Source organism: Schistocerca gregaria, chromosome 1 (genome assembly GCF_023897955.1).
Source record: "Schistocerca gregaria isolate iqSchGreg1 chromosome 1, iqSchGreg1.2, whole genome shotgun sequence".
NCBI classification, from domain to species: domain Eukaryota; kingdom Metazoa; phylum Arthropoda; class Insecta; order Orthoptera; family Acrididae; genus Schistocerca; species Schistocerca gregaria.
Window position 1 is genome coordinate 448,520,010 of NC_064920.1, and position 23,483 is coordinate 448,543,492.

Consider the following 23,483-nt stretch of genomic DNA (forward strand, 5'->3'; position numbering starts at 1 on the left):
GCACACTCAAGGACTATTCAGCAGCCACAGGGGTATAAGATACTCAAAGACAAGGAATTGCCCGAATGGGACGGGAATCGGCAGATGTGATGTACCTATACATTTACAGACAAACAAATGACTCCAGTTTCAGAAAAAGAGCATGATTTATTCAACACAAGAAGCTTAACAAATTGAGCAAGTCAATAATGCTTTCGTCCAGCTCTGCCCCGTGGTTGCAGGGCTCTGCCCATTGTGCTCCAAACATCCTTATTTGGGTCGAGATCCAGCGACCTTGCTTCCCAAGGTAGGGTTTGACAAGCAGTAGAAAGTGTCGCAGTGTGCATGCGGGCACTACCTAACTGAAACGATAGCTCAGGATGGAGTGCCATGTGGGCACCAAAACGAGGTGCAGACCATCGTCGAGGTATCTCTGTGCTGTAAGGATGCCCCGGATGACAACCAGAAGAGACCTGCCCTGAAATAAAAATTGCACACCAGACCACCACTACTGGTTGTCGGGCCGTAGGGCGAGCGACAGCCAAGTTGATTCCTAGCCCTGTCTGGGGCGTGTCCAAACACGTCTTCGGTCGGGAATCTCACTGACTGGAGTAGGATTGTATTCAGTGATGAGTTTCCCTTCGAAATGATCCCTGGTGACCAGCGAAGACTTATATCTGGAGATGCCCTGGACAGCGGGGGAGACCAACATAAATGTCGCCCGCAGAACCAGGAATGATGCTTAGGGCGCCATTTCCTTTATGGCAGGACCCCTCCAGTTGTCATCTGTGGCAGCATTATAGCGCGACAGGATGTCGACGATATTTGCCCCGTTTCGTTGCCCTTCACGGCAATCCATCCTGGGCTATCATTTCAGCAAGATAATGCCCACTCGTATGCGCTGTGAGTTCCTACTGCTTATCTTCATGCACGACAAACCCTACCTTAGCCAGCATGGTCGCCGGATCTCTCCGCACTTGAGATAGTTTGTAGCATTGTGGGCAGGGTTCTCCAACCATCTCTGGATACTGACGATGTAGCGCGCCAAATGGACAATATTTGGAGCTATAGCCTTCAGGACATTCAATAACTGTATCAATCAACGACACGCCGAGTAACTACTTGCATAAGTGCCGGAGGTGGACCCCCGTTCATGACTTGCTTAATTTGTCAAACTCTTTCTCTTTATTAAACCATCTATTTTTTCTGAAACAGTAATAATTTGTTTCTCTGTGCATGTACATCACATATACTGATTTCCATTCCATTCGGATAAATCCTTCGAGGTACGTTGTTTTTGGTTTTGGAGTGAAAAGCGTACGGAGTTGTTGGGGTGTTGGTAATTAGTCGGGCGGCGATCAGATGGCGCTCTGGACCCACCCAACTCCGCTCCTCCCCTGTTCTTGGTAAGTGCCCATGCCACGACTTTGGAACGAACGGCACTAAAATTATAGAAGACAGTTTATTCTATTAAATTCTATGCCAGTCAGTAGCACCATTCGTTGCCAGGAACACGTATTGTTTTCACAGCAGAGCTGTTGACAGGACCCTCCGCTTTGCCGTGTTTTAATATGTACTGAGTCACTAAGCAGTATTCACACGTTCGACTTACTCTTGTCAATCTTTGGTCCCTGCTATTCATGACTTTCTCAGTAAACTTGGTCATACTGACTGCTCCGATGTCTTTCTCTGGGTCCCAAATCATGTTGGTACCCCACGGAATGAACTGTCAAGACCCCCCCCCCCCCCCCCCTCTCTCTCTCTCTCTCTCTCTCTCTCTCTCTCTCTCTCTCTCTCTCTCTCTCTCTCCGCAATTCGCTTTGCCGACCCAGGTGCGGATTTGCGGGTGCAAATAGAATACCTGCTCACTCTGACGATGGAACGACATCTTCTTGGCTACTATCCTCTAATAAACTTCACACTATCAACGAGTCTAATCCTGCTTGGCCCCTTCCGTTCCTCCTGGAAAGAACCCAGCGTCCTATGTCCTCTGAACTGGTCAGATCAGGCTGGCCCATAGTTGAGTTTTACATGACGAGCTATCCGCTCATTGTAGCTGTGGAGCCTTACAGAGACAGTAGCTCTTATCCTGATAGTGCGCCCATCTTCTTCTGGCTCTACATGGTAATGAGAACACGTAAGTGCCATAACCCTAATTCTCAGACACTTTGCTTATTGGAAGAGGAGTCAAAATAAGCGAAACCGTGTCTCGGCTTATCCATAGATACTTGGCCGTTTCTGAGAAAACAATGGTCAAAGTTTTAGACGTAATTTAGATGCATCTAGCACATAATCAGCTCAGCCAAAATGTTGGCAAAGTGGCTAGTGGTGCAGCCACTCACTTTTGCATCCCGTGTTCGAAACCTGAATATCGTTACTTACTTTTTCATTTATCTACCAATGTTCGTAGACGGTTACTAGACGAATGTTCATCAAGTTAGCGGATAAAATGTCATTACATTAATAGTAAAATTACAACTGGGTATCACAATAAGTCATATATTTATTATATTAGATAAGTGTGATATTCTCAGGAGTTATAATCTTTCTGAATTGTCATACTCTTACGTTTCATTCGTTTATCAGTTCTTGATTCTTATGTTTATTCTTCAGGAAGATTTGGTGCATTCGCTCGGAGGATACCGATCGTAGAAACATTCGAAACATACAAATTCCGAATTCCATGAGCATCGCACGAGGGCAGGTTTGCCACAGCGACATCGCCTCGTATGGATCTCACTCTGGAGAAGTCAACACTGCTGAAGATGTCAAGCGTTGGCAATAACTTCACGGCAAACACCGCATAACGAATCATTTTTGCGAAAACTGGTGCTTGTAATTTGTTATGAATGAAAAAACGCTAGAGGATTTCACCGGAAACAATTTCAAATCATTTTTCCATTTATTTTTTCTTTATTTTGTAATTAATCCACCAGGCGTACAATTAGTAGACGATTGAGGACAACGATATTTCAATAGACAATGGAAAACATTCGTGTAGTTATCTTCTACACCAATGGGTAGAAAAGAGTAAATGAAGAATGAAAATAATCAGGTTTCGAACACGGCGCGCTGAAGTGTGAGACCGCAATAACACCCACTGCGCCACCGCTTCGGATGAACTGTGTACTTACTGGAAGGCGTGCGCCCGCACACTCGCAGTACCTCGAAATCTTTGACCGTAGTTTCTTCAGAAATGGTCGAATTCCTACGTATAAGCCCAGACACGTTTTCGTTTATTTTGACCCGTCTTCCACTGAGCGAAGTTTCTGGGAAATCTGATCATGGAACTCGCCGTGTTTTTCTCGTACGCGTGGCCTTCCAAATTGTTGCCTCACATGCTGGCAAACGACTCATGGATGGTTGAACTGGTTCTTCGTTTCGTGGATTTCAATTTCAGATGTAAGGTTTTAAGCTACCTTCACGGCAGGGGCGGGATGGTTGGGGGAAGGGCGCCTCTCGCTCTGTCTGGAGGACCCCGACCCTACATCCTTGACCAGATCAGTCTTTCATTCCTTACTCTGTTTTAGTTGTTTTTAAATGGTTATTATCTCCTTTTCTGCTGGACTATCTTCTATTTTACAGGTAGCACTATGTTGGCTAGTGGGGCTCTTCAACGCCTTGACTGCACTGGAGCAAGCGTCGGACGGTTGTGGGCGGGATGACTCCCGTCGCAGCTAAAGCCCCCTGCCATCCCTCTCCTCTCCTCTTGTTTTTATTATTGACAGTTTAATGAACTGACGTCCATTACATTTTCAGTCTTCTCACTTTCACTGTTTTGAATCTGTTGACTAGAGAACACTGCTTCCTCTGTAATGGTCTTCGCCCTTCATCGGAATGGCGGAGGGCGGATGCGTGGTGGGGTGGGCCTTTCTGTCATTGGAAGATCCGTGGGAGACGCCCTCCGTCTGCTCTGACCCACTTCTCCGTAAATTATTTCTCAGCTCTAACATCTGTATTGCCTTCAATGCCTCGGTCTTACCGCTTCTATGTACTTTCATCATCAGAATACGTACTTCGTGGATGTACTGATTTCGGATGAACTACCTCTGGATCGAGGAACTGATGATCTTGCTGTTCAGTCCTTTAAGCCCGATAAACCAACCAACCAACCAACAGCGCATGAAGCACAGCATTCATTCAACTCTCTGAACTGTGACAGGCCACAATGGATCGTACTGAAAACCGCTGATAATTTTCTGAGGAGTTCAAGCCGGTTAAGATACCAGTTCTGTGATTCGATGCTGGAAAATGTAGTAACATAGTCAGCCTATTTTAGCACACAGCACACGTTACAACGTTCCCTATCATGCTCCTCAAATCCGCTTTGCCCTTGTGCCAAGGGCAACTATCCTGCAGGAAGATGCCATCGTTCTATGGAAAGGCATTACAATGAAGAGATGTAGGTGTCCGTAATATGAAGTAGACATAGACCACAGCCGTCATAGAGCCTTGGATTACTACCACAGGTCCAAAGGCTACGTGAATGAATGTTTCCCGAAGCATAATACTGCCTTCACAAGCCAACGTCAGGTGGTGTGGTTTGTTTGGAATAGCCATGCGCTTTGACGGCAGATACGGAAACGACCATCGACCTCATACAACAAGAAATATGATTCGTCCGGCCAGGCGAAACATTTCCATCAGTCCACGGTCCCATTTATGATTCCATGCTCATTGCAGTCGTAATTCATGATGCTGTTTGGTCGACATGGAACACGTAGGGGTCGTCTACTGTGGAGTTCTATGTTCAACGGTGTGTTGCACAGCACCTGTACCTGCCCCACCACTGTCGTCACATCTGCCACAAACAAAGTATTGCCGCCTTTCCTGCTTCACAGAGCGGGAGAGCTTTCGACCCGACTGCTCATAGATCCTAACAACAGTAGCACGCGAAATTTCCGAGATGCTCGTTCCCTGGCGCCAAGTGCTTCCGTTCCTGGAAACTGCGCGATACAACCAGAAAGTTACGACTGCTAATGAAAATTTCTCGTAAAAGAGGGAACAGTGTGACATCTTCTGATATAGACCATTATAGGAAGACAGCGATCGTAAAGTTCGTGAAAGTATTAGTTAATTGCTACTACAGATATCACGAAGATATTTACGATGTTACCATCCAATTCGAAATGCTTCCCAGGAACGAAGCAAGAAAGCGACCGTTTTCATTGACTGGAAGAAGGCGTGCAGCGCATTACAAAACTTTTTTCACGGAAAGATATCTGCTCCGCGTCAGCCTACCTATACTGCTAGTTTCTTCCTGGAAAGACGGCATCAGCTCAGTTATCGAACCCCTCAAATATCACAGTAGAATATTTTTTCTGGAGACTGATACAGTTTTAGAGAGTAATATTTCTGACAAACAATAAAATGATTTGAACCATTAAAGTTAGATTTCAATTTTTTCTAGAAACAAAGTAGATGGCTCTGGTACATTCACAATCAGAACAGCTTCCGAAATTGTTTCATTTTAATATTTAAATTAAGGGAAAGGAGGTTTTCTCCAAAGGAGTACGAAATGGAACAGCCTGCGACGCGATGAGCAAAAGACACGCAGAAGACAACGAACACCGTCCCCTGCCTATGTGACGACGGTGTAAACGAGGTGTTTAATTTCACTGTTCCACATCTCATCATGTGGAACAGTGAAATTAAAAACCTCGAGACGACTTTAAAACTTCGCTCAAGGAAAAAAAAAAGCTATTTACAGGAAGTAGCAGCGGAAGAAACTTTAAAGAGATACCCTTAATGGTACAACAAATCTGTTTCTTGTAAATAAAGGCTATTCCCTCGTCCGAATCACAGTTGCCGCGAGCTTGTTTATTCTGAGCGGCACTTCTTACCTGAGCCGTAACTGTCCAACCTCAACTGAGTGAGGGCCAAACAGGTTTAAAGTGAGCTACAAAAACTTCCGCTGCATAGGAGGCAATGAGTCAACGTTATTAGTTATGCACACGGTCTGAAAGCGTTTCAGTAAAGACGGAAAGACAACCTTACACACGAAACAAGTGTATGCATCAAATTAAGACTACACTTTGCAGTCGAAACAGTATTGTACGATTAGGGACACAATGCTACAAATTCAACATTAACACACTACTCGCGTAACCTATACAGTGCAGGTGGCATACTGCGTCAGATTTGTTAAAAGAAATCGTATAGTCGCTCAACTTCAGCCATCTGGAACACTAAAACGGTTGTAGAAAACGAAAACATCGAGGTTCGTACTGTTCTCATCTGAGAAGGTAAAAAAGTTACAATTTACAGATAACCCACAGATATTGCCAAATTCCAGTTCTTATGACGCACGAAGATAATGTATCTCGTTTCACGGCTTAAGATTCCATCACTCATTTAATCCCTCATTTGCTTCTGAATTCCATTTCGGTGTTTCAACGGGAGATATCGTGCATGAAGACGTACGTGTATCGCTCCGTACGAAATCAGAAAAGAATGGTACTTCCTATTACACAAGGATGTTACTACGACATAACGTTTCCAAACACAGAAGATACTTAGTATTCTTGCTTCTCCGGTATCATCTGAAAACGGAACTTTATACTTTCTTCATTATGTTGGTCCTAGCTGCCTCGATTACAAATCCGTTAATATACACGGTGTATGAAAGAGAATCATCCGATTTGGCAAGTCTTATATTTCTGAAACTAATAAACAAATAGAACGAATTTTGTTTTTTGATGAACGGAAAACTCAATTTTTTTCATATGTCCCCCTTGAGATGCAAGACATATGTCAACCCGGTTTTCAAATTGTTCCCACACTGCAGCGAGCAAGTCTTGAGTTACAGCTTACTCAGCTGCTGTTATGCCAAGACTCAGTTCATTCACTGTCGTTTGTAAAGGAGGCTCATAAAAAGTCTTTTATAAACCCCCACAAGAAATAATTACATGCAGTCAGGTCCGGTGAGTTTGGAGGCCAGTAATGTAAGCTGAATTATTTGGTCCAAAGCGACCGATCCATCGCTCAGTAACGCTTTGATTTAAAAATTCCCGCACTTCCAGACGCCAGTGTGGCGGTGCCCTATCCTGTTGGTACGCAGTCGTTCGAATCAGTCTCCAACTAAGGGAAAAGAAAGTTCTCAAGCATATCGAGATGACTGCTTCCTATAACAGCGTTCTCGGCAAATAACTATGGACCACACAACTTTTCCTGTGAAGATGCGCAAAACACGTTAAATTTTGAGGAGTCCCTCTCATGTTGTAAAACTTCATATGGTTGTTCTGTATCCCATCTTCTCACCTTTCCATGACGGATCATCCTCCATCCTGTCAAGAAGGAAATTACGAAACTCCGCACGTTGTTGTTTGTCACCGCCACGAAGAGCTTGCAGTAGATGGATTTTGTATGGTTTCATGCGTGAACGTCAATGAAACACACCAGACGGACATAGGTAGCATGATGAGCTGTCCAGCTGCACTGCAAACGGATTTCTGAGGACTCCTTGTGAAACTATGGCAGAAGCATTCGATGTCTACTTCACACACACAGGGATGGCCTGGCAATGTGCCTTTACACAAACAACCTGTTCCTCGGAATTGTTCATGCCATCGTCTAATTCTCTGTGCGGTAGGAGAATCCATATGATACCTAATACGAAAGTCAACCTGAACAGGAATTACTAACTCGCATTGAGCAAAACATAGGCGACACAACGCTTTCTGTTGTCCCGACACCATTCTTGCTACAACTGAAGTGGGCGCAGACTGCTGCTACCTAGCGGGGACCATGGAAAACTCGAGAGTTCGGTCTTTCCGACAGTCTTTGTTCAGGAACATATTTCAAATAACGTAAGTTGCAATTTTTTTTAAAATCAGATGATTCTGTTTGATACAGCCTGAATAATATTTGCGGTTAATTTCACGATACCTCCAAAACTTCGCGCCGCCAGTCACTCGATTGTTGTATGTGGTGCTAACCTGAGGAAGTTGCATGAATTTTCACTTGTCTTTTGCTGGAAAAATGTGATATAACGGACGCTGAAGTGGTTGGGTTCTGCCTGTGCACTATAGTGATTACAAACGTATGAATCAAGTAGTCGCCAGTACGTACGTCTTCACATCAGTTTATTTTTCGAGGGAAAAAATTAGAGATCCATATTGTTCTCGAGCTTTTCCGGATATGAAACAGATCAGCACTCCTGAATCTCGTTTTAACCATTCAGTTGTGCAACGTGATAAAAGATGGAGGAACAGGTCATCGAAAGATGTATTGTAATATTTCTGGCTTTGCAGCCATCATATACGACTACAAGAAGTTGCTGTTAGAGCATCTGAGAAGGCATAATTGTGGTCCCTCCTCCGGCAATTGCCTGCTCCGTTCGGAAGTTGCGCGACAAAGTGATAACCTTTTGTTATTCATGTTAGAAAAACTAAAGTTTATTTACTAGCATTTAATGTAAAAGCATCTCTCAATAGCAGGCTATCATTCCATTATTTCAAAAGTGTTAATTACCAGCAGAATAGTAAACAGTTGCTAAACGAAGTGGATCGGCAGTTTCGGAAGACTGACATGTTGTCTGCCTTGGTCGGTATCGGATCTCTGGTTGTTTGGACAAGTAACTGAAAACAATTTGATGGGAACTAAAAAATAGGGAGTTAACTGTTTTTTTTTATGAACGTGTGAAGAATTGAAATGACTTCATAAAGTGGAATATAATTATGCTGTTCCTCATATTCCGCTAATAAAATGAGAGTGGCATCCCATAAAAACAAAAATAATTGAAAAATTTTGTTTTTCATACAATATCACTTTCTCCTAAGAGTTTATTACAGCCTCAAGATAACGGATTTACGATCTACGTGCTGTTTTCTTCGGAGGAGACAACCACTATGAAGGACTGCACATTGGTGAACATTAATTAAAACTTACACATTTCACTCAGCGCTGTGAAAGCAAATAGTCACCTCGCGTGTACTGTAGTGTTAGTGCAAATGAGATCAGTGACACACATGTAGCAACACAGAGGTGGTAGGAAGGGGAGAAATTTTCGAGGTAAGGGGGTTTATCACACGCACGTATAAATAACCCTCTATCCCTCTCTTTTTCAACTTGCTGTAGTATGGTATCCGCAATCACCAAGCGGGCGCGATCACAAGCAGAGAAAGGGATCTTATGACAAGTACGCGTGCAATAAATGCAGCAGGCGGATTCATAGTATCTTCAATGTCAATATGGAAGTGCAACAGAATGAATGACATTAAGAAAAAGGGAGCTCCACCAAACACATCATTTGGATGCTCCACAAATGGATGGGTAACATCAGAACTGTTTGTCCGGTGGCTAAAACACTTCATAAAACCTACCAAAGTAGAAAAGAGAGATCAGAAACAAATATTGTTTTTATTGGATGGACATAGCTGTGCCCAAACCTATAAAACAGACAGACAACTAAAAAGATTAAAAAATATAGGACAGGGTGAAGTGACTATCATACGTAAGGAAGATAGAGGAGCAGACGTGATTCAATGTATGAAGTGTTAAGTTTCAGCACAAGACCACCTATGCGCTGGCGTTGAAAGTAAAATCAAGAAATATTTCTGTGATGTGTGTTCAAACCAACTGATTTGCGATACGCCAATTTAAGCAATTTAATTTGTGAAGGATTTATATTTTTTTCCAATGCCTAATTTCATCACGTGAAACTACGGAAGTTACGTTGTGTCACATTATTCCCTAGATTTATTATGTCCTCGCTAACTTATTATCTTAATTACGAATAGATCAGGAAACCAGGCGCCTCAAACGTACCGAAGGTGCTGACTTGAAAATGGTTGAAAACTCTATTTGAGGACAAATTTTTGAGATTGTGTGGGAGCTGATTGATAGATAAAGGCTGTGTAGTACGCAAAATAAACTGTAATTTATATTAGCCAACCAAATACAGTAATTATCTGCTAACGCGTACGACTTGAACAACCTCACTGTAATACCAGGGCAAGAAAAACTAGCCAGTCACTGAGGACCGTCGTCCTCCCGAATGCGAGTCCAGCGAGCTAACGATTGCGCCACCTCGCTCGGTAAGGAAACGAATAATTTGGAGCAACGAATCACATTATCCTTTGTGTCAGTGCGATGGAAGGATTTGAGTTTGGCGAACGCTAGAACATCACTTGTCATCACGTGTAGTGTAAATAATGCACTACGCAAATAGTACAGAGGAGACAGTGTACGTGTTTTTTGTGTTTCGAGTGTGATCTACTTTCGACGCTATATCCCGAAGGATTCGAACACATTTAACAGACTTGTGTGCTTCATACAGTAGATGAACAGTTCGTAGACGATTGTATGTATGACAATTCACCCCGTAATAAAGCTGCCTCAGTGAGGCAAAACGTTTCTGAAACGTAGTGGCCTCTTCAGTGCCTTGACATGAACCCGATGAAACCTCTTTTGGATGAGCTAGAACCTGACTTCTCCAGAACCCAGTGTTTAACATCACTACCCTCTAGAGAATTAGATTTTGAGGAAGAATGGCCTGTCATTCTTCCACAGGCAGCTCATTGAATGTGAAACAACCGATAGGAAGCCCTTCTCAAAGCACTGGTGTACCTGCGGCATAACCTGGAAGGGGTTATATCAATAAACAACAGTGCTTCAGTCACGCACACTGTGGCAGAGCGAGCGCCGCCAGAGGTTGCTGGAACTGCGGACCTGTTAGTCTCCGCAGGCCACACCACCTGGTCGCAAATAGTTCTTCTAGTATCTCTATGCGGCCTGGACATTTCAGGGTGGCACAAAAACCCGCAACGAGGCATCTGCGGTCGAGATCATGGGCTGGTGCCGACTTCACCCACTGTTCAACAGTGCCGAACGGAGCCTTCGCTCGATACAACGCCGTGCCGCACCAGCCACCGAGGGAGACGCCAGGTGTCTACTTTTCACCGCCATCACTACTTGGCCTCTGCAACGGAGACTACCGGGAAATTGGTGTTGGCCGTTGACCTTCACTGCGTCATTTTGGACTACTTCCGAGGATATATTAACGACGGATGTTTCATGATTGTCTTCTTCAGTTGTGTACAGTCAGTGTTGAAAATGAGCCTTAACTTATCAAAAAGTGTTCCAGATAGAGTTCCAGACGTTATAAAGACGAAGAGTGAACGCACCACTAACAGGTGTTCGGATACTCTGATAAAATAGGGTATATATACTTGAACAAAAACACCGCACCATTAGGCCCGACCAAGAACGGTCACATTACGAGAGTAATCAAACGCTCAAGGCGGCATTGATAGTTCGCAGAAGTCACAGTTTCACATGTTGTCGACCATTTCTAATAAAAACGATTTCGTTCAGTGACTTCACGAGGGGAGGCTAAATGTTCGTATCGCTACGAGATTTCAAATCAGTTTCGATGCGGAAGAAAGAAGACGACGGCGACGGTATGGTGGTGACGACGGCAGCGCCAGCAGCTCGGCGTTTATAAATAGCGGAGATCTTGGCAACCAAGTGCACAGGGACGCAGGCCAAAAGCTCTCGCAAGCTCGCGGCCAGCACGAAGAGCACGTTAAAGATCCATCAAGGTCACAGAAAAATAAAAATAAAGCTGTTATTGCATGTTTCGGAATTGTTTAGTGGAGCAACGTGCCAATCAGAATTACGAAATATTTAAAAATGCATTCTCCACTTTAAAGGTGGATTTGATTGTCCTGTTTTCATATACAACAGAAAGATGATATACCATTAATTAAAACAACCGCAATAAATAGGCGTTGACTCACGCACCTGCTGCGCAAGGCTGCCTTGTACAATGACTTTTTGATAAATAACGCTGTGTGTGTGTGTGTGTGTGTGTGTGTGTGTGTGTGTGTGTGTTGTTAGACTTGTAATGGGATTCCACATTTACCGGATACTCTCCTTCGTTCCACGAAAGAGCGCATACAGTTAGACTTCGGTACAATAGCCAGTTGTTACTCAAACAGTGGAGAAACATCTTTAATAGAGTTACATGTTCGTAGTACGGTATACCAAACACTACAATATCGCTCTGTTCAAGATAGTCATTTTCTTCAAGTTGACAAGCACACTAACACAAACGTTACAGTACCAAACCATTACCATACACGATGAATACTTAACCGTGTTCTCAGATCTAGCCAACACGTTCTTCGGAAAAGAAAGTGTCTTGAATTAAACGTTCTCGTTCAATTCCTTAGTGTTACAATTCCAGCTCTGTCTAAACGAGGTATTGACAAAAGTAACATTTTCCTCGCAACATAACTACTCATCGTCGGAGCTTTAAATTCGCATTGTAGTATTTCAAACTTAATACTTCGTGAATATGATACAAATCACTGCCTTCCTTAAATTTCACAAAGATTCTTGAAAGAGTTTTTTCAGAAAAATGCGCAAAAAGTGTTTCCTTCTATAATTATTTATAATGCTGAATCGAGATTCCATTATGAAGTCGGTTAAAATAACGCTGGAACACTTAATAAAAAATTCCGACCCATCAATGTTAAGCCACCATAGGCACTGCACGTCACGAAAAGTGTTTAACTGCACTCGTAAATATCTAATACAATACTGGTAACAGGCATTGGCCATGGCGGCCTATAGGCAATGATTTATGCGCATGTTCAATTCATTTAAAAAATCGTATGCAATAAAAAAATCCGGTGAAGCACCTTAATGGCCTGAAGAATATATTTGATGTCTCTTCTGGTATTATCCTTCTGGACACTAGTGTGCTCTCCAGTCCCACACTTAACGTTTTTAGCACAATGGCGCTTACTAAAATGCCCCGAACGCTGGTGAAGTTCTAAGGGAAGGCGGAGGCAGGACTATTAATCCCAGAAAAGCCATCGCCATTTATAGCCTTCATCTTACACTCCCTAGTTCCATAACATAATGGGATTCCTCTGCCACTCATTACTTTAAGAGCATTTTAGTTTCAAGGAGGATGCACAAGGTCGTCACTTCAGAGCAAACCATCAAACATATTGAACGAAGTTTGAATCAATTATCTCAACGTTCAGTACTTTGTTTCTTCCCCCTAACTTGATAACTTCAGTACCAGATTGAAGCTTTGCTAGAGAACTGAACCCCCCCCCCCCCCCCCCCTTGTGTATGCAAGAAGATAGTTTCTGGTGAGCTGAAGAATTTCTTTATATCAACTGGCGTTAAAACTTAAAATGTGACTTTCGTCCTGCGAAGGCATAATCCATGAACATACCTATGTGAACGTTTTGAAATCGAGCAAGGCGGATATCAGCAATGGAGGCCACTGATGTGCATTTAAGGGCGTAATGTCAGGTTTTTATTCATAAATGGAACTAAGGCTTGCATGTCTTTGTATTAGCTGTTTCATCTCGTGTACGATCTCAACGGGAAAGATGTTTACGAGCTGAGGGACAATCGCAGATTCCGTAATGTATGGGGTCCTTAAAATTATTGAAGCATATTTCTACGAAGTAGCAGAAGTCAGTCATTCTTCAAAAACGCGTCGGGAAGGTTTTAGGGCGAAAACAAGTGCTGAACAAACACTCGCACTGCCTTTGTATTTTTTTACGCATGTGTAACGGCTAAACATTATTCCCGTTGAGTCTTAAAAGTAAAACTGCCGTCTCAGATAAGTATTTCTTCACTGTGACAATATCCTCTAAAAGAAAGTGTGCGTAGCTCTACTGTTAAATTTACTACACTAACCACGTGAAATTCCTTTAAATAGTGACGCATAATCATGTGGAAGATATGTAAAAATGACGGTGGATATGTAATACAATGAGAACTTGCTCTTCGAAGAGATTAACTTCGTGCATGGGCAACAGCTAGCTCCAGCAGATCCAGACAGATCAAAATTTAAACGTTCATTGAAACAGCAATATATTTATAAAGTATTTTGTTTTTGTAACCATGTGTTTTGTGAAAAGTACACGGTAACAATAGCGAGAACAGCTCCTGAAATTTGTTCGCTAATGATTGTAGACGTATCGTGGTGTAATGGCACTCTCTCTAATAAAGCGTATTTTGTATTCACTGTATTTAGTAGTAAAGAGCACTTCAGTCGATCTCAGGCAATTCTTACCGCGTAGTAACATGTGGAACGGCGAAAATATTTTGGAGTAACTATGGAGGATGTAAATCATAACGTCATCCAGTTTTGCTTAATTCCACAGATACTGTATGTCGTTTCTTTCGATATTAAACGTTTTAATTGAAATTAGTCATTGATAAACGAAAACAAAAACCTAAAAAACCTAAACTATGACAATGTTTCTCATTCTAGTTGAGAACACCAAGTCATACACTTCCATTTAAAACATGTACGAAGAGTAATCTGGGAAAGCTGGTATGAAAATGGCTTTTTAAAACTCGGAAAGCGAATGTTCTGGGAAGGTGAAAAAGGTGTTTCGCTTAGGTGGTTTCCGCGGGGAACAGCGATGTCTTCTTAACAAAGTAAGGTATTAAGTAGTTTTAGAGACGTTTGTAATAAATTTTGAAACAGTTCCTCTGAGAATTCGTTGGCAACAGCTAATGCATTTTTCTTTGGATTTCGTATGATGATTGTCTGCTACGCATAGAAAATAGTAAATCCCGATTGTTGTGCGCGCATAAAATAATGCGAGTCTTGCATTTTCGTACGCAAGACCGATCCGAACTGCACTGTTCCCAGTACTCAAAGAATAAACTGACTTCCCTCTGATTATTCCTTAATGCTGCTTTTTTTTCTTCACTGCCTTGAAAGACGTAGTTAATACTTTAACAATCAGGAGCCAGATGCCAACCTACGTCGGGTTGTGACCATAACGGATCAAGAAAATATACTGCAATATTAGTGTAGATTCTCTGTGTAGCATAGAGTTTAGGAAAAACAAATATCGTCCTTCACATGCCCTGACGCCTCTTGTGCACGGAAGATAAATACCGTTTGATACACGCTTTCTCTAAATTGACTGATAGTGGTGCATGTGCGTCACATGTCAGCAAGTAAACCTGCCGCTAGCCTCGTCAGGAGTGCCTCGGCGATGTTAATCATTAACTGATTGTGCTCAATGTAGAGTTTTAATCCGTTGATATGCGGAAGACCGCGCACAACCGGAAGTTAACCAATTCTACCCGTCTCCATTCTTGTTACAGTAATTGATTTTGTGCTTTTGTGTGTGTGTGTGTGCGCGCGCGCGCTTTATTTTCGTGACATTTGGCGAAGATTCCGTGAGAACCTGATGCTTCTCTTTGCGTGTTGTCCCACACGAGACCAAATATCTGAAAGCTACACAGTATACGTGTTTCTTTTGTCCGGGTATTGTAGAAGTGCATAAGTAAAAAAAAGAAAAATAGTTTTCTAATGCAAGTTGTTTCAAAAGTCAACCACTTAGAACCAATAGATACAACTGGTAACAGTGAATAATGGACTTTGTGCATCCTTCTACATATTGTGTGATATATTTTTGAAATGCTCGTACGAAACTTTCCCCACTTTTGCACTGTGGAGAGTTTGGCGTAGGATCTTCGTCAAGAATATCAACTATGAATTTTGGTTTGGTAACTAACGCCATCTATCACTCCTAGTCCCTAAATTCTCTTACATTCCCTCATAATAGTCAGTACTGCCACCAGCGCTATTGTAGTACAACCACTTGAGACAAGCGAGTCATGGTACTGGAATAATACAGCAGAGGTGCTACTACAGGCTCACTTGCCACAAACGAAACGAGGAAGTTGCTCGAGTAAAAAAGAGGCTTAGAGCTTCGACTCAGACAGCGCGATCGCATCTCCGGATCATGGAAAGCGCGCCCAATACTGAGCACAGCGGTGGAGGGGTGTCTGCTAGGGCCGAACAGCCGCCGCCAACAAGAAATGGAGCGGCCGCAGCGCGAGCCGCCCTGGTGACTCACTTCCGGCGCTGCGAGCACGCCACGGCGCGAACACCGCTTCCGGCAGGCGGGGCGCAAGTGCGTACGTGCAACAGCGCTGCGGCGACACCCCGCCAACCGTCTCGCAACCCCATCGAGCCGAACTTGTCACGTAAGCTGTCCAACCGGGTAAACCGCATCCAGGAAAAATCTACGCGTAATACACACTTCGTTAGCTGTGACAGTACAAACATGAATTATTGTCAGGTGTCTGAACGTCAAGAGTCCGTAAAGCTTTGTATGCACGAGCGACTTCATCTCCAGCGACTAATCGTGACAAGTAGCTCCACTGCAGGGCACCTCGCGAATTGTTGCAGTACTTGGACTCGCCTGTCAAGGATCGTCGTCTGTTTACAGTCAGCGCCAAAATTGCTTGTGTTAAGAGATGTGTCTGCTGTGCAGTTTGAAATTTGAATGGTTAAAGTAGGATTAGGAGGGACTGTCCTTCTCCGATAACGTCTGACTATGGTACCAGAATCAATGAACAGGCAGTGGTAATAACAATACTAAAGTCCAAAGCGATACTGATAGTGGATGTTCTCGACGAAGGTAGTGTGATAAATGGTCCACAATGGTAAATGGGAACAGATAAAAACTGTAATTCGAAGTGGTTTGGCCCACAGCGCCTGTTTTATTCTTTCTAACTGCCAACTCACAAAACTATTTCCCTTCTCCAATAGCGTTGTCTTATTCACTGTTGAGCTTCGCCGTTTCTAGATCGCAAGGTCACGAATACCATTCTCGGCCTCATCGAAGATATATTTCGTTCGGGGACTGGGTATTTGTATTGTACTTATCATTTCTTCTATCTTCATCACAAAGAGGCGCAAGTGGCTGAAATGGAGTTGGAAAAAAAAAAAAAAAAAAAAAAAAAAAAATCAGCAAGCGCCGCATAACCCCACTCTCTCGGCCAGTAATGCCGTACGACCACTTCATTTTTATTCAATGTGAAACAATTATTCATCTATTTAAAGTCTTAGTCATGCACAGTGTGAACCTTTTGACTAGGTATTCAAAGACAAAATTCACATATCTGGTGCCTCTTCTGTCGGAATACACGTACAAAAATATCAAGACTTCATACAACCTTCGCAATGTGTCAAAACAAAGCAAGAGACACAAAATCTGTTACTACACGATGCAGCCAGAATTTTTTAACTTCCCAAGTTGACACGTGAATGGTGCCGATTTACACTCGGGCATATGAAGTGTACCCACCTAGCCACTTTAAACAAAGTCGGCTGTGTAAAACCTGTTCCGCAACACAGACTCCGATAAACATCGCTAAACCACGGACGAAGTGACGATCTCCCAACTGATATTATTTGTATAGAAACACTGTTCGTGCGAGAAGATCGCTTCTATTGACTTTTTTCCCTGCGTGGCAGCTTTTACCAGGTACACAAACTATAGTACACGCCTCCATTAATTCATTAACAGCCATCTCTGCAGTGTTTTCACCACACGTGGTACGCAGGGTGTCGACTTTCTTCTTTTTTAAGGAAATGCTGAAGCAATTGCCATCTTCATTTAAATATGGAGCGATGTACTTTAGGACATTTGATGCCTCCCTGAGCAAGACTCGTGATGATACTTCTTAACAACACGAAGTTTCACAAAAATATCTAGGAAATGTGCTTATGGAAGATATCAGAATGCTTCTAGGAAGACAAAGCAGGAAAAAGTGCCACGTCAACAAAAACAAGGAACTTCCGTATGCATTAACGCAGGGCTGGCTGAGCGTTGTTTATGAATGCTTAGACGCTTGCTACGGGATGTACAGATAGGAAAATTTGGGACAGCCAGGTTAAATGGGTTGGCGCTAACATAACCGTCGAAGACACTTAAAGATCCAAATTCAATAATACGATAGTCTATGCCCTAAATAATAAATGGATTTTCCGCTGAGTTCATAGTAGACACGAGTATTGTAGCCACAATTAGAACAAATTAAACGTTTTTGAAGTTACACTCTTAACGAGGAAGTGCGATACCAGCTTCGCAAATATTTACTTTGGGGGAATTCTGTGTGGGACTGAGGTGAACCTGTTTTCCTCCTTGTTGATTCTGGGTCAGTCTTCCGCGAAACACAGTCATGGAGCCTTCAGACAGAGGCATAGAAAAATATTCCGATGGAAGCGCGAGTAAGCATGGGCAGAAAACGATATCAAAAGTGCAGCTGCCTCAAATACAATGGCAGGTAGAGGCTAAGGCATGAGTCCTTTGTATCCAGTAACATGTGCACCGCCCCACGACTGTGCTGGAAGACGACCGCCGAATCATCAGATATCAACACAATGGCACTGTGTGGCGCGAGAGGCAGCTGAGTATCAGCCGGCTTCTGCCGGGCGGTCCAGCGCGTTTACCTTGTCTGAGGTCGTCGCGCTGGCGCACACGCTGTGAAACCAGCCGCTATCGACAAGCACGCACCGCCCCCCGGGCTGCGCGGAGAGGGCACACGCAGATATGCACACGCAGGGCGCAAGCGCGAGAGCCAGCCGACAACACGCAGAGGCAACGGAGCCGCGGCCGCGGGCAGACTAACAAACAAGTGACTGCCGGCGAGGGCGCTGGCCAGAGCCGCTTTCCCCCCCCCCCCCCACCCTCCCCCTCCCGCCCGCCAACCGCTCTGGCGACGGTCGCAGCCCGCCGATTCCGCCCCGCCTTTCTACGGCCGGAAGGCAGGCACAAGCCGTGGACCGAGTCGCCCAACACTACTACACTTACTTAGTCGCATAGAGTATAAATATCTATGGCGTGAGCATTCTGACGCAGAACGAGACTTCTGTCCGCAAAATCTACTACAACTTGAATCACGTGATTTTGGGACCGCGCATTTTTACCTCGTGTAGCGCTTAAGCCTGCACGTGGACCGTGCTATCGAACGTCAACATTCAGCGTGCCGAGTTCAACGTGCTAGTAACCGCTCAGAAACGATGAAACTGGTGCATACAGTGTGTGTGTGTGTGTGTGTGTGTGTGTGTGTGTGTGTGTGTGTGTGTGTGTGTGTGTGAGAGAGAGAGAGACAAACCGGTATACGCGATCCTTGCGCGCTCCAGCGACAGTCGTCGGCTGAGTCTGGTTCGCGAATCAAAAGGTTTTACGAAATGGACGGAGGTAAATTCCTACGTTAGCTGTATTAAAACGCACATTTCCTCCACTGTCCATACGTTAGTCATACTGTTCGGTCCGTAGTATCATAAATAGAAACTCCAATATCCATGGACATGTTATGAGAAAAAAAGGAAAGTACCGTGTCTATCAATAAGAACACAAGCTTATAAAAGTTCCATTAGAAACAGTGCGATAGAAATTTACAATAGTTCTCCCCACAAAATTAAATTACTTCACCATTCTCAAGTTTTAGTAAAATCCTAAGGTCATTCTTACTTGATCACCGTTCCTATACAGCAGCAAAATCTTTAAAAGTGAAATACAAAACTTAAAACAAGAAAGCGCACAGTATCTTACTCCAAATGGTGCACTCTCACTTCAAGATCAAGTCAAGCAAACTCACTCTTCAAAAATAACGCACTTATATTTGCATAACATCGAATATTGTAGAATTTACTTTTATTAAATGATAAAGTATCACAAACTATTAGAAAAGATGAAGGCTAGTAATCATTTTTGGGTGCAGTGACACACAAACAGCAACACATGGCCATACTTCGCATCTTACCGTCTCCTGAAAACTTCAACCATAGATTTGTTAATTGACATTCAAATACAACCAAGTGTACCAACAACTTTACGTGTGTCTTTACTTTCAAACTGCATACTTTCATAATATGCACGTTACAATAATTCTTTAACCACACACCATGACATTTCCAGTCATTTTATTACAAAAAAAGTATACACAATTAACGACGGTTTTACGAGAGCACTTCAATTTTCTGAGGCCTAGAAACGGCATATATAATATGGGCTTCGGCTGGAAGCTGATGTGGCGTCATCTAAATCTGTTTTGGAAGGGGGGAAGAGAGAGAGAGAGAGAGAGAGAGAGAGAGAGAGAGAGAGAGAGAGAGAGAGAGAGAGAAGAACGCCACGTACGTCACATGCTCGTTCTCTATCTCCTTGATCAACGTTAAAATGCACGTTCAGGATGTATCATGCTAGATATTGCTCTGCACGTTCGGAAACAGTCTACATGCTTTTTCCACGCTTACGACGGCAGAAACTCGGCACCGAGGCCCACGAGAATGACAAACCGTTCCACGTACGTCACGAAGGGAGGCCTGCCTGCGCTCGCTCGCCTCAGCAGACCGAGTGCGTTTCTACCCCTGTTAACTCTTAACTAGATATTATGGAGTCTTACCGTTATTAGACCTACAATGATCGGAAGTCCGTAGGCCTACTTATAATTTCTTACGACTGTGCTGGGGTACAATAAATTTGAAATCATGCAATTGCATCAGCCCACCACTTCTCGTATGAAATGAGGACTGTTAAGCAGAAGAGACTAAACGCTATAAACAAGCCGTTATTACGCTTATACCAACTACTGATCTTAAATTAAATTTTGTTGTAGTACCGTTAATCAATAAGACTTCGTAATAGCAGATTCCAGTAAAAGATGCAATTCTCCTTAGTACGTACATGCCCAGCTGTGAGTTGACAGGTTTAGAAACATATTTTGTCTGCTGAGCTGAGCTGAGAGAGAGAGAGAGAGAGTTCAGGTTACAGTTCGTAGTAGCAGACGGAAAGTCGTAGAGTAAAACGTAAGTAATATGCGGCGTTCCCCAACGAAGTGTTATAGGCCCTCTGTTGTTCCTGATCTATATTAACGATATAGCAGACAATCTTAGTAGCCGTCTTAGACTGTTAGCAGATGATGCTGTCATTTAGTCTCGTAAAGTCATCAGACAACCAAAATGATTTAGATACGATATCTGTATGGTGCGAAAAGTTGCAATTGACCCTGCATAAAGAAAAGTGTGAAGTTAACTAAATTTCGATTACGCGATAAGTCACACAAATCTGAAGGCTGCAAATCCAACTACATACTTACGGATTACAATTACAAATAACCTATACTGGAACGATCACATAGATAACGTTGAGGGTAGAGCAAACTAAAGACTGTGATTCATTGACAGAACGCTTAGAAGGTGCAAAAGGTCTACTAAAGACATCACGCTTGTCCCCCCTATTCTGGAGAGGGGTCCGCATCAGGTGGGACTGACGGATGACATCGAAAAAGTACAAAGAAGAGCGGCACGTTTTGTACAATCGCGAAATAGGGCAGAAAGTGCCACAGACATGATACGTGCATTGGAGTGGCAACCATTAAAACAAAGGCGTTTTTCGTTGCGACGGGATCTTCAAGAAATTTCAACCACCACTTTTTTTTCCGATTAAGAAAACTTTGTTGGCACCTACCTAGGAAGAAATGATCATCACGATCAAATAAGTGGAATCAGGGCTCGCACAAAAAATTAAGAGCTCGTTTTTCCCGTGCGCCGTTAGTGTGGAACGGTAGAGAGACAGCTTAAGGTGTTTCACTGAGCCCTCTGCCAAGCACTTTGTGAATAGCAGAGTAAGCATGTAGATGTAGTAGAACCTTCGTGACGTACGCGCCGCGGCCTGTCTTTCTCGTCGGCCTCGCTCGAAAGCACTATTTGTGTGGCGGCGGCATTAGCGTATTCTGAGTTTTATAAGTTACTACTTAGCTGTTACTGATACTGTATACCATCTTCAAAAGTAATGTGAAACTTTGTATACGCGTTTTACAGACAAGTTAACAATTTGATACCGACAACTGAAGTTGGCTTAAAGATGTGGAGAACACTGGTACTGTGACTTTTCGTCACACTATCATAGCCCAGATTTAATTTACGTCTTTTCGGCACTGCGATAAAAAGTGACAGCGAAGAAATTATATATAATTTTGCGTTTTCTGTTGCACTTATTCATATTGTCGAACCTCTGTTCTAATTAAATACCTTACAATGGCACTGTAGACGGCGCCGAAGTGTCAGGAAAACGCAACGCATTTGGAACTAAGAAACTGTTACAGTAAATGCTGTAAACAGTTTGCACCACCTAATTGTCCATTATTGTCAGGTAAAATATCTGCAACAGTTTTTCGCAATCTCATTAGAAAGGTAAAACCATACACTACACACAAGAAAAAAAAATTATCAAGTTCAGTACTGGTATTTCGGACTAATAAAAGAAGTGACAGCCGACAATGTTTTATATGTTTTCTATTGCACTGATTATTATTGTCGAATCTGTTCTAATTAATTACAGTTACACTGTATAGGAAATTGACTCCTCTAGAAATACTAAGCTGCAACGGTTTGAGAACCTGCATGAACTGTAGGGTGAGTAATCAGACTGTCATGTGAAAGTTTTATATGTATATGAATATAGTATCAAAAATTATACACTGACTGGCAGTTTACTCAAATACACTTTCAAATTTATCTAGCACTTGTCCCATAAACACGTGACCATACAATAAAGTAATTTACAACAGCTTGCCTCGATATTTATGAACATACAGTGCCAATATGACATATACAATTTACATTTTTTGTACATATCTTGTTCTCCTTTCTCATACTTCTCTTTACATCCGTAGCAGCGATAATACTGCACCATAGCTTTTAATGAAACGTGCGGATGCGTATATAAGACAAATACGTTTGATGTTAAAGTTTTGCCATTACTACAAATTGTAAACAAGCAGCGTCGTCCCAAAATCAAGTGACTGGTCCAGTTTGATGTTGAGAACATGCGCATTAGGCTATGCTCACAACATAGATACACACATGGTTGCTCCTGCATGTAGTGACACTTAATTGATTAGTATCAGTTTGGCCTGCGAAAGCTCCCTTATTCTTTACTAATCTTTTTATAAGACGATGTTTACATCTGGCATTTCGTGGGGGCGAATTTTTTTTTCTTAATTTACGGTCGATTTTGATTTGGAACTTGCATAAAAACCCGAAACCTAGGTCGTAATTAAATAGAACAGTCAAATGGCGGTGTGTTCATTTAAAAATGTTACTCTTTTTACAAGAGAGACTTTCTGATCAACGTCAACTACCTGTAGTGGTTGCGAAGCACTTGCCAACATGTAAATCAGCCACAAACCACGTCGCTAGTGGATGAGTGACAATTGCCAACTGACTGTTGACTGTAGAACTGTAAAACCTTATGTCACAAACTGCGTATGCTCAGAAACAAGCAACTGTGGCATCTTCCGCTATCACTGGAAGTTAACCTATTCTCGCCGCATCTACTCGTCTTAAGGTAAAGGACTAGGAGCTTTTGTCTCCCCGTAATATTTATTTTATTGGTGGCTTTGTTTTCATGACAGACAGCAGATGTTACAGGAAGGCACGATTCTTTTCCGCCGGCTGTTGTGGCCGAGCGCTTCAGTCTGGAAACGTGGGACCGATACGGTCGCAGGTTCGAATCCTGGCTCGGGCCTGGATGTGTGTGATGTCCTTAATTCCCTTAGTGCTCAGAGCCATTTGAACCTTTTTTTATTTTATACTTTTCCTACTAGAGTTCTCCCACAAGAGAGACCAAATGTCTCGAATGCCTAAATTAGAAAGTAAACAGTCGAACATTTCTAAGGAAAACTGTTTTAACTCTGAAAATGGTAGTCTA

The 23,483-nt window shown here is 42.9% G+C and overlaps 1 protein-coding gene across 8 annotated transcripts in view; it reads right to left on the minus strand.

The window, feature by feature from the left end:
- Positions 1-23,483, minus strand: part of LOC126352059 (serine/threonine-protein kinase 3) — a 309,100-nt gene that overhangs the window by 207,031 nt on the left and 78,586 nt on the right. For 3 of the 8 annotated variants that reach the window (XM_050002658.1, XM_050002655.1, XM_050002654.1), the window contains exon 1: positions 18,221-18,382. The exons of 4 other annotated variants lie outside the window; for them this stretch is intronic. The gene's annotated coding sequence lies outside the window, so the exon portion shown is untranslated. Of the gene's footprint in view, positions 1-18,220; positions 18,410-23,483 lie in introns of those variants that run through there. One more of the 8 variants, XM_050002657.1, reaches the window with a different exon arrangement.